The 13,775-nt window shown below is 41.3% G+C and overlaps 1 long non-coding RNA gene across 1 annotated transcript; it reads left to right on the top strand.

Moving 5' to 3' along the window:
- Positions 1-621: 621 nt before the first annotated feature.
- LOC131828217 (uncharacterized) lies at positions 622-3,929 on the top strand. The gene is made up of 3 exons (XR_009352291.1): positions 622-951; positions 1,203-1,528; positions 3,570-3,929. It is a non-coding gene; the product is annotated as an uncharacterized LOC131828217 (long non-coding RNA).
- Positions 3,930-13,775: the final 9,846 nt, after the last annotated feature.

Below are 13,775 nucleotides of genomic sequence, written 5' to 3' on the forward strand. Positions count from 1 at the left end.
GAAGGGCGGGAAGGATGTGGGCCAACCTTGTACTAGTCGACTTTTCGGGGTGTATGGTCATACACCATTTCCTTCTTCTTTTTGAAAACGTTCACCATGTTACCACATGGTTTTGGCACAAACTGAGCACCTTACACACACACACACGTACACACACGCCTTGTCCAGGCAGCTCAGGACCATGCTAGGCCGTGGAATTGAGTGTGACACGCTATAAAGAGATGGAACGAAAGGTCTCATTCAAGCTGGCTTAACGTAGGGCATTTATTGGACGAGGTCATCAGAAAGTTCAGACGACGGGGCGCCTGGGTGGCTCAGTGGGTTAAGCCGCTGCCTTCGCCTGCTTCCTCCTCTCTCTCTGCTGCCTCTCTGCCTACTTGTGATCTCTGTCTGTCAAATAAATAAATAAAATCTTGAAAAAAAAAAAGTTCAGACGACGCCCCCCCACCGCCAGGGTGAGCCGTTCCAGAGACGCAGGGCGGCGTCGGTGCGCGGCCGCATTACTCTTGGCTCCGCGTCCGACATGTCCCGTCATCCTTATCCTACCGCGTCAGCCATCTTGTCGCACTTCCGCCCTGTGGGGAAAATGGCTGCCGCGGCGCCATTTTAGAGAAGGCGGAAGGTCGACTTTTCCCCGGAAGTGTCAAAAAAACGTCTTTTTTGCTTCAGTTCACTCAGACCAGCGCAGACCCGTCGCTGGGTCCAGGGGCCTGCTCTGCCGGCCCGTCCGTGGTGGGTGCGCCGCGTCACAGCTGCGTGTAGTCCCACTGTGCGCCCGCCTCGCCCACCTTAGGCCGAACCGGGGACGCACGACGCCCGAGTCGATACCCGGACAGGACGCCGCTGCGGAGCACAACCGTCGGCTTCCCCGAGGCCGTTCTGTTCCTTCTGTCTGGCTTCCACGTATTCTCTTCGTTTGCAAAATAGCGACGCTGCGTAACATTCCCGGAGGTGCGTGGTCCCCACCCTGACGCGGGGACACAGTCCAGGACCCCGTGGACCCCTGAGATGACGCAGGGTACCACACCCTGTGTCACTACGTTGCTCTAGACGTACAGACTCACACATGCATACTTCGGATGAAGTTCAGTGTCCAAATTGTGCACGTTGAGATAATAGCGATATTACCTAATAACTAATGGAATAGAACAATTATAACAATACCGTGTAATAAAATTATGTGGATGTGGTTTCTGTTACAGTATCTTACTGAACTAACACCCTTCTTGCGCCGACGTGAGATGATAAAACGCCTAGGTGGTGACATGAAGCCCGGGAACAACTGGTGCCCAACCTAACGTCAGGTACTGCTGACCGCGCGCCGGGCCGCTCTGCTTCGGGACCGGGGCTGACCCTGTGAAACTGAAGCCACGGGAAACTGTGGATGAGGAGACACCGCCATACTCAGAAATGACAACTCTTATTATTTGCTGATAATAAGAATGATAGTGCTTGCGTCCATGGGGAATTTTCTCAAAATTTACGTGAGTGATTCTCAGGGAGGAAGAAAGTCCATCTGAAAGAGGAGGTATATTGTATTCCCTTTTACCAAGACGAATTTACCTAAAGTTTCAGTATTCATACTAGTAATCTGTACATAGAACAAGAAATTCTTCCTCAAAATATAAATGTTAGTTCCTTGGAATGTTCCTTCTTTTTTAAGAAATAAAAAAAAAAGATTAACCCAAAATTTCATATGGGGAAAAATGCTTTTTCACGTTCAATATCAAAATGTGATAAAGCTATTCAACAGTACAGTTGGCTTCACTGGAGTAATTTTGTTCCTTCTCTGAGTTATCTATTATTGAAGGTAGCCAAGCAATGGATATTGAAATAGATGATTTTTCTATTCTATTGTGAAAACTCTTGTATTCCCGGAACCTCTTCCCATAAAGTGATGCATTCTTGTGTCTGTGTGTGAGGGAGAGAGGGAGAGAGGGAGAGTGATTATAGTCAGAGGAATGCAATTTAAAAGTAAAATTTCTAATTTATCCCTTGAGAATGTAGTTTTATTGAGACATGAGTCTAAGTTGACTTGATTTTGTAATCAATAATTATTTTACCTCATGGAACACATTCTCTACCTTAGGCATTTATCTCTGACAACTGATACCTAGTATTTTTTTCAGATTATAGTTTTTACTTGCTTAGGTTTCCAGTAATTAAGGTATAAAGCAATTATTTATTCCTTTAGATTAAAAAAATGCTTTTGAAAAATGTAGTATAAACTAAATCATGGTTTAAATGCATTAGGGCAGTAGCTCCCACACATTGCTATGCAACAGAATTACCTGAAACCTTACACAAACATACACACACACACACACACACACACACACACGACATGGACTTTGACTTACAGTCTCCAGAAGTAGGGTTCAAAATTTTTTTTATTTAAAAAGCTTCTCAGGGACTGACATCACCAAGATGGCAATTGTAGGTTGTTTCTGACTTCTCTTTCCCACATAATAACAACTAACTAACTAACATCTGTTCATGTATTAAGACGCCACTGAGAGAATTCTAGAATATGAGGGTGAGGCTGAAGCACTCTCTTGCACCTCAGAGACCAAGACAGACCACATTAGAAAGGAATTTGTTTTTGAGAGTACTGAGCTATGAACATCCTTGCACACGTCTCATGGAGCACATAGGAAATAATTTCCCTTGAGCAGATACCTCTCGGTTATATTTCTAGAAAGAAGAATATGATTAAGTTCGTAATTATGAGACCATGTCAAAGTGTTGCACCAAACTTTTCAAATTAGATATATCATTTTTATTCCCACTAGGATTGATCCCAGTAGATCTATATCCTCTTCAACAGTTGTTGTGGTCAGATTCATTTTTCACTACAGTTTTTATTTCTTTGCCAATAAAATAGAGACACAATATTTAGAAAAATTTCTCAAACACCCAGATTTTGATTTCTAAATACTATTCCCCACTAAAAGAAACCGAGGGTCCTTGGTGAAAGGACTGATCCCAGGGCTGGAGTGAGGAAAATATAAAATGAACTCAGAACATTTTCTTGTGCCAGAAAGTAGAAAATTGCCCAAAGAATGATGGGAGTCATGTCAAAGAACACAGAACTTCATTTGACAGGGCTCTTGCTGGTCACATCTGGGAAAATTTGAATATGAAAATAAAATAATAATAATAGATTATAATCCATTGAATAAAATTAGTCTACACTGATATATTCAAAAAAGAGAGGAAAGAGGGAGAGAAGTAAGGATGAGGAAGAAAAAGCTCTTACAAAAGAATGTCAGCTAATAAATGTGGAAGGAAAAATGCAATTAGAAAATCACCAGTTGAGCAAGAATAATCAATAGATGCTAAAACTAATAGGTAAGAGTTTGATGAGGAATAGAAAGAATATTTACATCATCTCAAAGTATCTTTCATAAATTACATCCTAATGCTAAAGGGTAAAGAATAAATATACAGTGAAAAAGTCTGGCAGGCACAACCTGTAGTGGCTTGAATGATGCCCCTAAAAGATATGTTTATGTCCTAACCCCCAGGATCTGTGAATATGACTTTATCTGGAAAAAGTGTCTTTGCAGGTATCATTAAGTTAAAGATTTAATGAAATCATCCTGAATTACTTGGACCCTAAATCCAATGATAAGTGTCCTTATAAGAAACAGAAGAGGAGAAGGCAACAGAGAAGGAGAAGACGGCCACGTAAAGACAGAGGCCAAGAAGATATGAGAAATGCCAACAGCTACCAGAAGCCAGAAGATGCAAGGAAGGCTTGTACTCCAGTCTTCCCAGAGGGAGTACAGCTCTGACAACATCTTGGTTTTGGACTCTGGCCTCCACACTATGAGGGAAAACTTTTCTGTTGTTTTAAACCACATGATTTGTGGTAATTTGTTATGGTAACCCTAGGAAATAAATACACCACCTTAATCAAATGATCAGTGTTAATATCACTAATAAAGGAATTAACCTACATCATGTGGTTCTTGATGAGATGCACTGAGAAGCTCGCAGCATCACTCACATAATGCTCCTGTCAAAACTGCACAACCCAAATCCAACCATAAGGAAATAGTGGTCACATCCAAATTGAGAGCCTTTCTCCAGGGGCTCCTGGGTGGCTCAGTGGGTTAAGCCTCTGCCTTTGGCTTAAGCCATGATCTCAGGGTCCTGGGATCGAGTTCTGCATCGGGCTCTCTGCTTGGCAGGGAGCCTGCTTTCTCTTCTCTCTCTCTCTCTCTCTCTCTCTCTGCCTGCCTCTCTGCCTACTTGTGATCTCTCTCTGTCAAATAAATAAATAAAATCTTTAAAAAAAAAAAAAAAAAGAGTCAAGAGAGCCTTTCTCCAAAACAAGTCCTCTGTACTCTTGAAAAATGTTGAGGTTATTTAAAAAAAAAAAAAAAAAAACACCAATGGAAGGTTTACTGCTCTAGATTAAAGGACATTAAAGAAATATGACAACAAACTACAATGAGTGTCCTTCACTGGGGCCTGCTCTGTGAAAAAATTTGGGGAAGTAACTGGCAAAGCTTGAATATCAGACTGTGTGTTGGAAAATAATATTGTGTTAATCTTAAAGTTCCTGCTTTTGTTACTCATACCACGATTATGTGAAAGAATAATCCTTGTTTCTAGGAAATAAACACTGAATATTAAGGGGTCTGCGGTCATACTGTCTGCAACTTATTCCCAAATGATCCAGGAAAAAAGTATGTATGCACACATGTAGAACAAGAATAAAAAAGTACATCTGGTAAATATTATATCATGTTATGTTATACTCCACATCTAATATTTCTATATTATAAATAAATGGTAAACAAGAGTTCTTTGTCCTACTAATGCATTTTTCAGTAATTTCAAAGTTATTTCAAAATAAGATATTTTTTAAAAGCTTACTAGATTATTCTAATGTGTAACCAGGTATGAAAACCATTAAAATTCACTTATTAAGGCAGCGGTTCTCATGTGGGTGAGTTTGCCTCCCAGAAAACATACAGAAATGTCAGAAAAGGTTTTTGGTTGTCAATGACCGCAGATGTTGTGGGGAGGGGCACAGGCATCTGGAGCGGTACTCCTGGCATCTAGTGTGTCTAAAGGCCAGGAAGGCCACGAAAATGCTAAAATCTATGGGACAGCTGCCCACAAGTCTGGCCCAAAATGTCAGAAGTGCCACCGTTAAGAACTTTACTTTAAGGAAATGATATACTTTCATGAATAGAACCAGATTCTAAACCCTTATGGGAAACAGCCCCAAGTGTATTTGGCTTGGACTACTTACCACAGCAACATTTTTACATCAACAAAAGATTCCCATTTTACAGGTAAAAATATATTTTCATTTCAAGACTTGGAAATCGCATACAGAAATGCCTGCAATCCCATGTGACACATAGGTCAGGTGAGAATAGCAAAGGGAGAGAGGAGCATAGAAGTCTGGCTCATTCGCTTTAACATCAGCCAAGTAGCTTTCACAGTATTAGACAATCAGTCCACTGCAAATGTGGTTTCAAGGCTTTCCAGCAGCTCAGTGAGAAAGATAGATAGAGCCCTCTCAAACGTGCGATACACTCATAAAGCAGTGTAAATGCGTCACATTTACTGGGTACCTAGGGTAATCCATATCACTTTTTCCCTACATCTAATGAGATTTCCTGTGTCTGTATTTTTAGCATAGGAGAGCTACATAAACATCACAACTAATGAGTAATGAATCACAATGTTAGTCAGATGTTGGCATCACAAACCAACCACCCGCAAACCTCAGTGACTCTCAGCAGCAAATGTTCATCTCTCCCTCATTGGTCTGTGCCCTGGCTGAGCTGACTCCGCCTCAAGTTCACTCTGCTCTTTGTGTCCCTCACTCTGGGACCAGGAATCACCTGGACAGACGGCGGCTATCTCACGACACATCACAGATGCTCCAGAAGCCAGGCCAAACTCTGCAGGCACATTTACAGCCTCACTCACAGCACATCTGCTAATATCCTGAATATCTTTCCATGTCAGTATAAACAGTTTTATCTCATTTTAACTATTGCATAGTATTCTGTAGCAGGGCAATGCCATCATTTGTCAAGTCTCTTATTAATGTGTCTTTGGATTATTTCTAATTTCCCCCTATTATATGTGATGCTGTGATAAACATCCTTATAGTTAAATTTTTATCTGAATTAACCATTCATTGTTAAGAAAAAAACAAAACGAAACAAAGACACCCAGAAGTAGAACTTCTGGATCAAAGCACAGAAACAATTATTTTCAAAAGGTTTTTCCTCCCAATGTTATCCGGCATTAAAAATCACAGCCTCAGTGTTAGGCGGTCGGTTGGGGATGTGAGGATTTGAGATACTGACTGCATATATGTGGGTAGGTAGACATGAAAGAGCACCAGAATAGAAGAGGGGAAAAGAGAAGAAGGGAGGGAAAACTGAAAGTGAGAACCATCCCAACTCAATACAGAATGAACAGACAGTTTATAAGAATTCTTGGTTGCAGCAGGAAACCCGCCTGAATAGCCAGTTGTACCCTTGTTGACATGTAAATGAGATAAACCAAACCACTCCAGTCAGAACATATCTAAATGTTGCAAAACTTTAGTAATCTTCTATGATACTTACAAATGTACAGCTAGTGAATTATTAGGCCTAAGAATTTTTAACTACAGTCTATTAACTTGATCTCCATTCCCCAATAGGTCATCAAGAGCCATGGTTCTCAAAGGGGTAGGTGGGTGTTATAGTTATCTATTGCTGTGTAACAAATCACCCCAAAACATAGTGGCTTAAAACAACAGTTCGTTATTAATGCTGATGGTTCTGCGGGTCAGGTGTTCTCAGGTGAGCAGCTCTCATTGTGCCTCTCCTATAGCTGTGGTCAGATCTTAGCTGGGGCTGAATCCTCTGAGAGATTAGTGGGATTCAATGTCCAAGATGGCTCCCTCATGGGCCTGGCAGTTGTTGGCTATGAGCCCAGCTGAATGGGCCAAACAGAGTGGCCATATGTCACCTCTCCTTACAGTTTGAGACCCCCACAGCATGGTGGCTATCCTCACAGATGTTGTGTCCTGAGGAGGTTTATCCCAGGAGTGCATGCTCCAGAGTCCCAGGTGTAGGCTTCTTATGATCCAATGTCAGAAGTTCCAGAACATGTCTTCCACATTCCTTTGTTTCACTGAATCATTCAGGCAATGTTTCCAGAAGCAAAAGGAGGAGAATTAGATGTCGACCTCTTGATTAGGGACAGCAAGTCACACTGCAGAAGCGCATGTGGGATGCAAACTATTATCCTGGCATCTTTGAGAAATGAATCTGCCACTGTGGGGGAGTTGGAGAGAATCCTCTGGAATTCATGACTAGTTTTTCATGTTTATGTCTTTCTCTGAAGAGAATCCTAAGTATTAAGAAGCTCCTCAAAGGAATCTGTGACCAAAATAAATAAATAGATAGATAGATAAAACAATCACTAATCTAGGTAGATTATGGTGTGTTACTTAATTGTTTGCTTTATACCCTAATATTCCTTTTCAAAGATATTTAATCTCTGTCACTAACTCGGAATTATTCAGCATCTCACTATGATTCAATAAGAAATTCACACAATTAAAATTTTTAAAAAGATGTCATAATTCTGTCAGTGTGACTACAAGTTAAATAAAATCAGATACACATAAACACACACACGTACATGTACATAAACATGTTCTGAATTTTAAACAGAGGAGACTGATTAAGTAGAGTTTGTATTTCGGGCCGCTATTTCTGTTGGAGCTACCCATATTTCATACTTAAGAGAGTTCTAACAGACTATTAATATTCTACACACTGTTCAGGGAACATTTCTTTTCAGATGCCCGCAGCACAGTCCTTGCAGTGCACAATGATTTCCACCGTACAGCCTGAGATTTGACTGCTTTTATCAGAGGATATGTAACTAATACTGTTATTATTGGTCACAAAATTATCTGGTTTTTATTACAGCATTGGACTCTGCGACACTCAGAATCCCTGACTGCCTCAGATATGCTCCATTTTTAGTAAGCGCTTTTTCTGTTTATGCCCCTCGACTTGCTGTTAGTTTCATGAATTTATGTTCTCTGGGCTTCACTTGTGGTGGGAAGGGGAAGGCAGAGGATTTGGGAGGGGAGACAGGAATCCCCAACCAGCTAAACGCTCCTCAGGAGTTTAGGAGGAACCCTATACGCCACTCAGCAGGCCAACCAGAGTCCCGTGCCGGAATACATGTGAAAATTCAAGATGTACGATGACCTAATGGGGGAATTCTGTGCTGCTAAGATTTCTGGGTCTCTCACAACCCTTTTTATCTGCATGTTCACCTCCCCTCTCACCCTGTCCCCAAGCATCGCCTTCCTAAGGAGACTGAGTCGCTTACTCTTTACCATTCTGAACTTTGCTGACTTTTGCAACATGTCTCCCATCTTCCATGTTTGTGTGACCCGGAAGTTAGAGATGACACAGGCTTGATTAGATTCAGGGCTAACATTTTTGCCATGGATACCTTTCAGGTGATCCTATGTCCTTCATGACATCACACCAGGAAATACATTCTGGCTATTTGTCCTGCCTTTAATGATGCTGATTGAACAGCAGATCGACTGCCTGATTCTCAGCTGTAAAGTGTTGTGTGTGTATGGGGGGGGGGGGGTGACCTTTTGGCTCTCTTGGAATAATCTCCAGTTCCTCATTAATATTTTGTTTCCTAGTTTTAGCTTCCATAAATGTTTATTACTTAAATTGGTTATTCCATTAGATGTAAAATGGTTAATTTTTCTGATTTTAACATTTCTTCTACATTTACTAGCTGGAATACTTGTGTAAGAAAATTTTCCCTCATTAACTAGGGCTATACCATAACATTTTAAAAATACAGTTTTTATATGAAAAGCATTAATTTTTCCCATTAATTACTTATTTTTGGAGGACGAGTCAATAGACTATCTCTAATTATGATAAATTATGTTTGTTACTTTGGCTTTCTCTTTTGAGTGTCACTATAAATTCAGGCATATGTATTTAGTTATTGTGTCTCAATCAATTGCCATCATTTTTCTTGTTGATGGTAAAATTGTCAGCATACCAAGATGATCTAGTCTTGGTTTGTCATTTGCCACTCAAACATGGAACCAGATCTCGCCAAGAATCCCTGGTTCCTTTGGTCAGGAATGGTAGTCAGAGACCACAGTTTTGGTGTTAACATTCTCATTATCACTGGGTTGTCATTGTTACTGGGGCTTTTCTGTGAGCAGAACTGTGGTATTTTAAGATTTTAAATTTTAACAAATTCATATTCACAATTGAAATATAGTTGACTCTTTGGTACCCCAAATTCAAATTTCAAATATTCAAATAGTTTAAATTTAATCAAAAGTAACCTACTAGTAATTGTCAAATCATTATATCATACACCTGAAACTTATTTATTTTTTAGATTCCAGTACAATCAAGACACAGTGAAAAACACTGTGTCTTGATTGTACTGGAATCTAAAAAATAAATAAATAAATAAATAAATAAAATAAACATTTTGAAAGTAACCTATTGGGTTTTTTTAAGGTTTATATTTCTATATTTCCTTCTCAGTGAACGTGATGGTTCCTGACAACATTATTAACATAATTACAGCATTAACATACTTATTTATAAGTATACTATCATAACTTTAAAATATCAATATGATATAGTTTAATGAAGTTATTACTAAGAATTCGATACTGAGTGAAGGTGAGCATTTCTTTGTGCTTTTGCAAGACGATATTCCAGGAAGGATGTGGAGTATCCCCTGTGTTCCAAGATACCCAACGGACCTAAGTGTAGGCAACAGCTTCTCTCTTGAGGAAGGGGAAAGGTCTAGCCAGGTTAATGGTCAGACCGGCTTCAGGGAACTCTGTGTCCCCTCCACACCAGCCCTGAGAAGAGAAGAGAAGAGGCCTGAGGGGAGTGGAGAGCGGGGGTCCATTGGCCTGTGGATAACAGCACAGCCAGAGGTCTTCACTCCGAGCCCGTCGTCCAGGACCGCTGGGCGACCAGGGGAGGCAGGCCCCCAGCCACAGGCACCAGGGACAGATGAAACTCGAGCCTCCCATTGATCCGGCGGCAGGTGCAGGCCTGAGACAGCCAGACTCTTCCCCTCAGCAATGGGAGGGTTCGAAGCAGTTTGAAAGGAATAAACTGGATAGACGGAAAGTGTCTTCTCCCTCCCAGCTCCTAGGTCATTCGGAAGGTTTGGTTGGACAGCACGGGGCACCAGCCTGACATTCCTGAGCCATCATAGAGCTTGTTGCTGTTACTTCTCTTGTTCCTATCACGTTGCTGTTTCTGCTCCTTGTCACACAGGGGAGAAAGGGTTGTGTTTCTCTGGCTGTGTTCTTCAGCCCCCAGTCAGGAACACTGAACCGCTGGCTCTGCTTTGAGCTGTCCTCGCGTCGCTGCGGGGAGGCAGCAACAAGGAAAACCCAGGGGGGCTGGCAGCCCTCTGGGAGGCAGCGGGTAGGAGGAGAATGATCAGGAAAAGCAAAGAAAGGCTTTGGTTCTTTAGGTTAACTGAATTCTGTTTTCTCTCCCTTTGAGACACCGCAAACTAACAGTCTCACTTTCTTCCCTTCTCACCTTTTCCTCTTCCATTTTGCCCAAATCCATCCTTTCCAGCTCAGAAGAGGAGAGGTAACCTGCTCCGGGCCGGTTCTCAAGCTCCCGTGTAATGGATTAGACCGGGCTCCCGGGACTCTTGCTCCTGTCACCTCACACTGCCTGCCGTCCCTCCTGTTCATGGAAACCTGCTCAGTTCAGTCCATCAACACGAATCACTGGGAGAAACCAGGACACTCTGTTTCATATTCTTCTAGCCCTTTCCTTAACCCCTTACATACACAAAATATTTGCTTAAAGCAGTAATGTCCGTCGCCAATGTTATCAGCATCCCAGAGCTTGCTAGAAAGACTCGGTCCTATTCCCTGTGTTTAAATTCGGATCTAATATGGTCAAATGGTGGTGGGGCCCTCATGACACTGATGAAGGAAGTCCAAGGTTTGCACTACAAGGAAAAATGGTTTCACCATATGAGGAGTGGAGACAATCAAGGCTAGCCCTCAGATCCTATCCGGGACGCCCGGCCTCGGACAGTGGAGTACGAGTCAGCAAAAGAAAGGAAGTAACTGCTGATACACACACATGGGGGGGAGCCTTGGAAGCACTGAAGGTGCTTGAGTGGAAGAAGCCAGACACCAAAAGAGGGGATCGACAGAAATCAGATCAGTGCTTATGTGTGGGAGGGAGAGGGATTGATTGAGAAAGTATTTGGGGGGAATTTCTTAGTGGCAAAAATGTCTGTGACTTGATCATACAGGAATGTATGTCTCTGTCAAAATCTATCTAATTATACATTCATGATCTGCACTTTTCATTGTATGCAAACTATATCTTAAAATTTCTTTTTTTTTAAGATTTTTTTTTTATTTATTTGACAGAGAGAGAGATCACAGTAGGCAGAGAGGCAGGCAGAGAGAGAGGAAGGGAAGCAGGCCCCCTGCTGAGCAGAGAGCCCGATGCTGGGCTTGATCCCAGGACCCTGAGATCATGACCTGAGCTGAAGGCAGCGGCTTAACCCACTGAGCTACCCAGGCGCCCCTATATCTTAAAATTTCTGTCTCGAATATACCTACTTCGAGTGATGATAAATATTTTTACCAATTTTTTTTTGCCAACTTGAATCTTCTAAAGGTATTCAAAGGGTAAAAAAAATCTTTTCAAAATAGAAAATGAAACAAAAAAGATAGACAATGATTTAACATAGTGCTGAAAGATGGCAGGCACTCAATAAAAATGTATTGACACCTAATAACCACCATGTAAAAGTAGTCCATCGCATACGTTTGTTTATGAGATGCCTCCTTTCAGCCCAACATTATGGTCAATTTCAGCAGTATCTACAAGATTAAAACTTCCCAGACCCATAAAAATATTTTTAGTAACCCTCCATTCCATCAATCCAGTTATGCAGCCTTTTCATGGGAGCACAATAAATAAAATCAATACCTTTTATTACTTCCCCACCAGGAACTTACTACACCCAGATGCAAAGGCGTAGGCTGCTGCCCCCTCGAGGAGTTTTTTATGAGGGAAGCATACAGTTATGATTTGGTCCGAATAAGGAAAGTTACCTTTCAATCATAAGAAGTATTTCTTCGGTTGAAGAAGTATATAGAAGGGCTATTGGTCCTTTGGGGTCCTACTGGGGGGAAAGTCAGCTTTCTTAAAAAAAAATAAAATTTCCTATAAAATATATACTGGATGAGTTTCATGTTTCTATAATAAAAAGTATGCACCGCCCAGTCTCAGGCAAATTGGACAAATGGCTCAGTAAGACTTCTCTTTCTTAATTGTCCTGTGTTTCTAGTGGGAATGGGTCTCATAATGTGTATGCGACTGTTTTCCTTTATTATTTCACCCCCTTTGAGGACTATGCCCCCTCAAAAAAAAAAAAAAAAACAATCAAAGAACCAATCACAGAAAAATGCAAATAAAACTAAAGTTTCAGGCTAAAAGATAATTTACGGTTGGATTATGTATCCACAATGTTGAAGATACCAGTTTAAAAACATTCCTTACCAATGGAAACTCCTCTAAATATTTTCAATTGTTTTGTGCCTAGAAAATTCACTTATAGAAAAGAAATAAACAATAAAACATTATAGGACAGCTATTACTGGAGAAATATGATTTTCTTTTTCGATTTCTAAAGGATAAAAAAATTTCTAAGGGTAAAAAATAGAAATAATGAAAAAAGTAAGGACAATTCAAAAACTGGGAAAAGTTTTAAATCCCTCAACCACATATAAAAATTTTCATTTTGTTATAAAAGAATTAGAACTTTAACAATTCAAACTCTATACATTCCCATGATTCTCCAAGTGTGACTCCCCCAACCAGCGGCACCAGCTTCCTCTGGGGTCTTGTTTAACATGCACATTCTGGGGCGCCTGGGTGGCTCACTCATTAAGCATCTGCCTTCGGCTCAGGTCATGATCCCAGGGTCTTGGGACCCACATCAGCCTTCCCACTCTGTAGGAAGCCTACTTCTCCTTCTCCCACTCCCCCTGTTGTGTTCTCTCTCTGGCTGTCTCTCTCTCTCTTTCTCTCTCTCTCTGACAAATAAATAAATAAATAAATAAATAAATAAAATCTTTTTAAAAAAACAAAAATAAAAATAAATAAATAAATGAGCATTCTGAGTCTCAACCCACACCTACAGAGTCAGCAGCTTTGGGGGCAGAGCTCAACGATCTCTGTTTTCCCAAGCCCTCCAGGTGGAAAACCACAGATTTATTCCCAAAACATGTATGGAGTACCCATCGTGTGCTGGACTCTGAGAAAGGCACTGGGGACACAAGGTAAGGAATTAACATGATCCATTGTTCATCAGTCACAAAGAAAAAACATTGGTGAGGAAAATCATTTTCTTTATAGGAAGGTAGGAGGTATCCTGGCTACAGCTGGGTCAGATAGAACTGCCAAGAACACTGAGGAGTTTTTCTGAGGTTGGGGCAATTGTGCTGAGACCGAATTACCTGAAAGGCCTTTTCCAGACCTTTGGGATCACAAGCTCCTGGAATGGGGCTCAGGAAAGCTATATTTTCCCCATTTCCTTCCAGTAACTCTGGTGTCTACCAGAGTTCATAGTGATGCTGCTGTCAGCGTGGTCTCAGGCTCTGGGCTCTCACTACCTCCCTTCTGGCAGCCTCTCTGGGTGTGGTCTGTGGGTCACCCACACCA

This window comes from Mustela lutreola, chromosome 3, assembly GCF_030435805.1.
Source record: "Mustela lutreola isolate mMusLut2 chromosome 3, mMusLut2.pri, whole genome shotgun sequence".
Taxonomy (NCBI): domain Eukaryota; kingdom Metazoa; phylum Chordata; class Mammalia; order Carnivora; family Mustelidae; genus Mustela; species Mustela lutreola.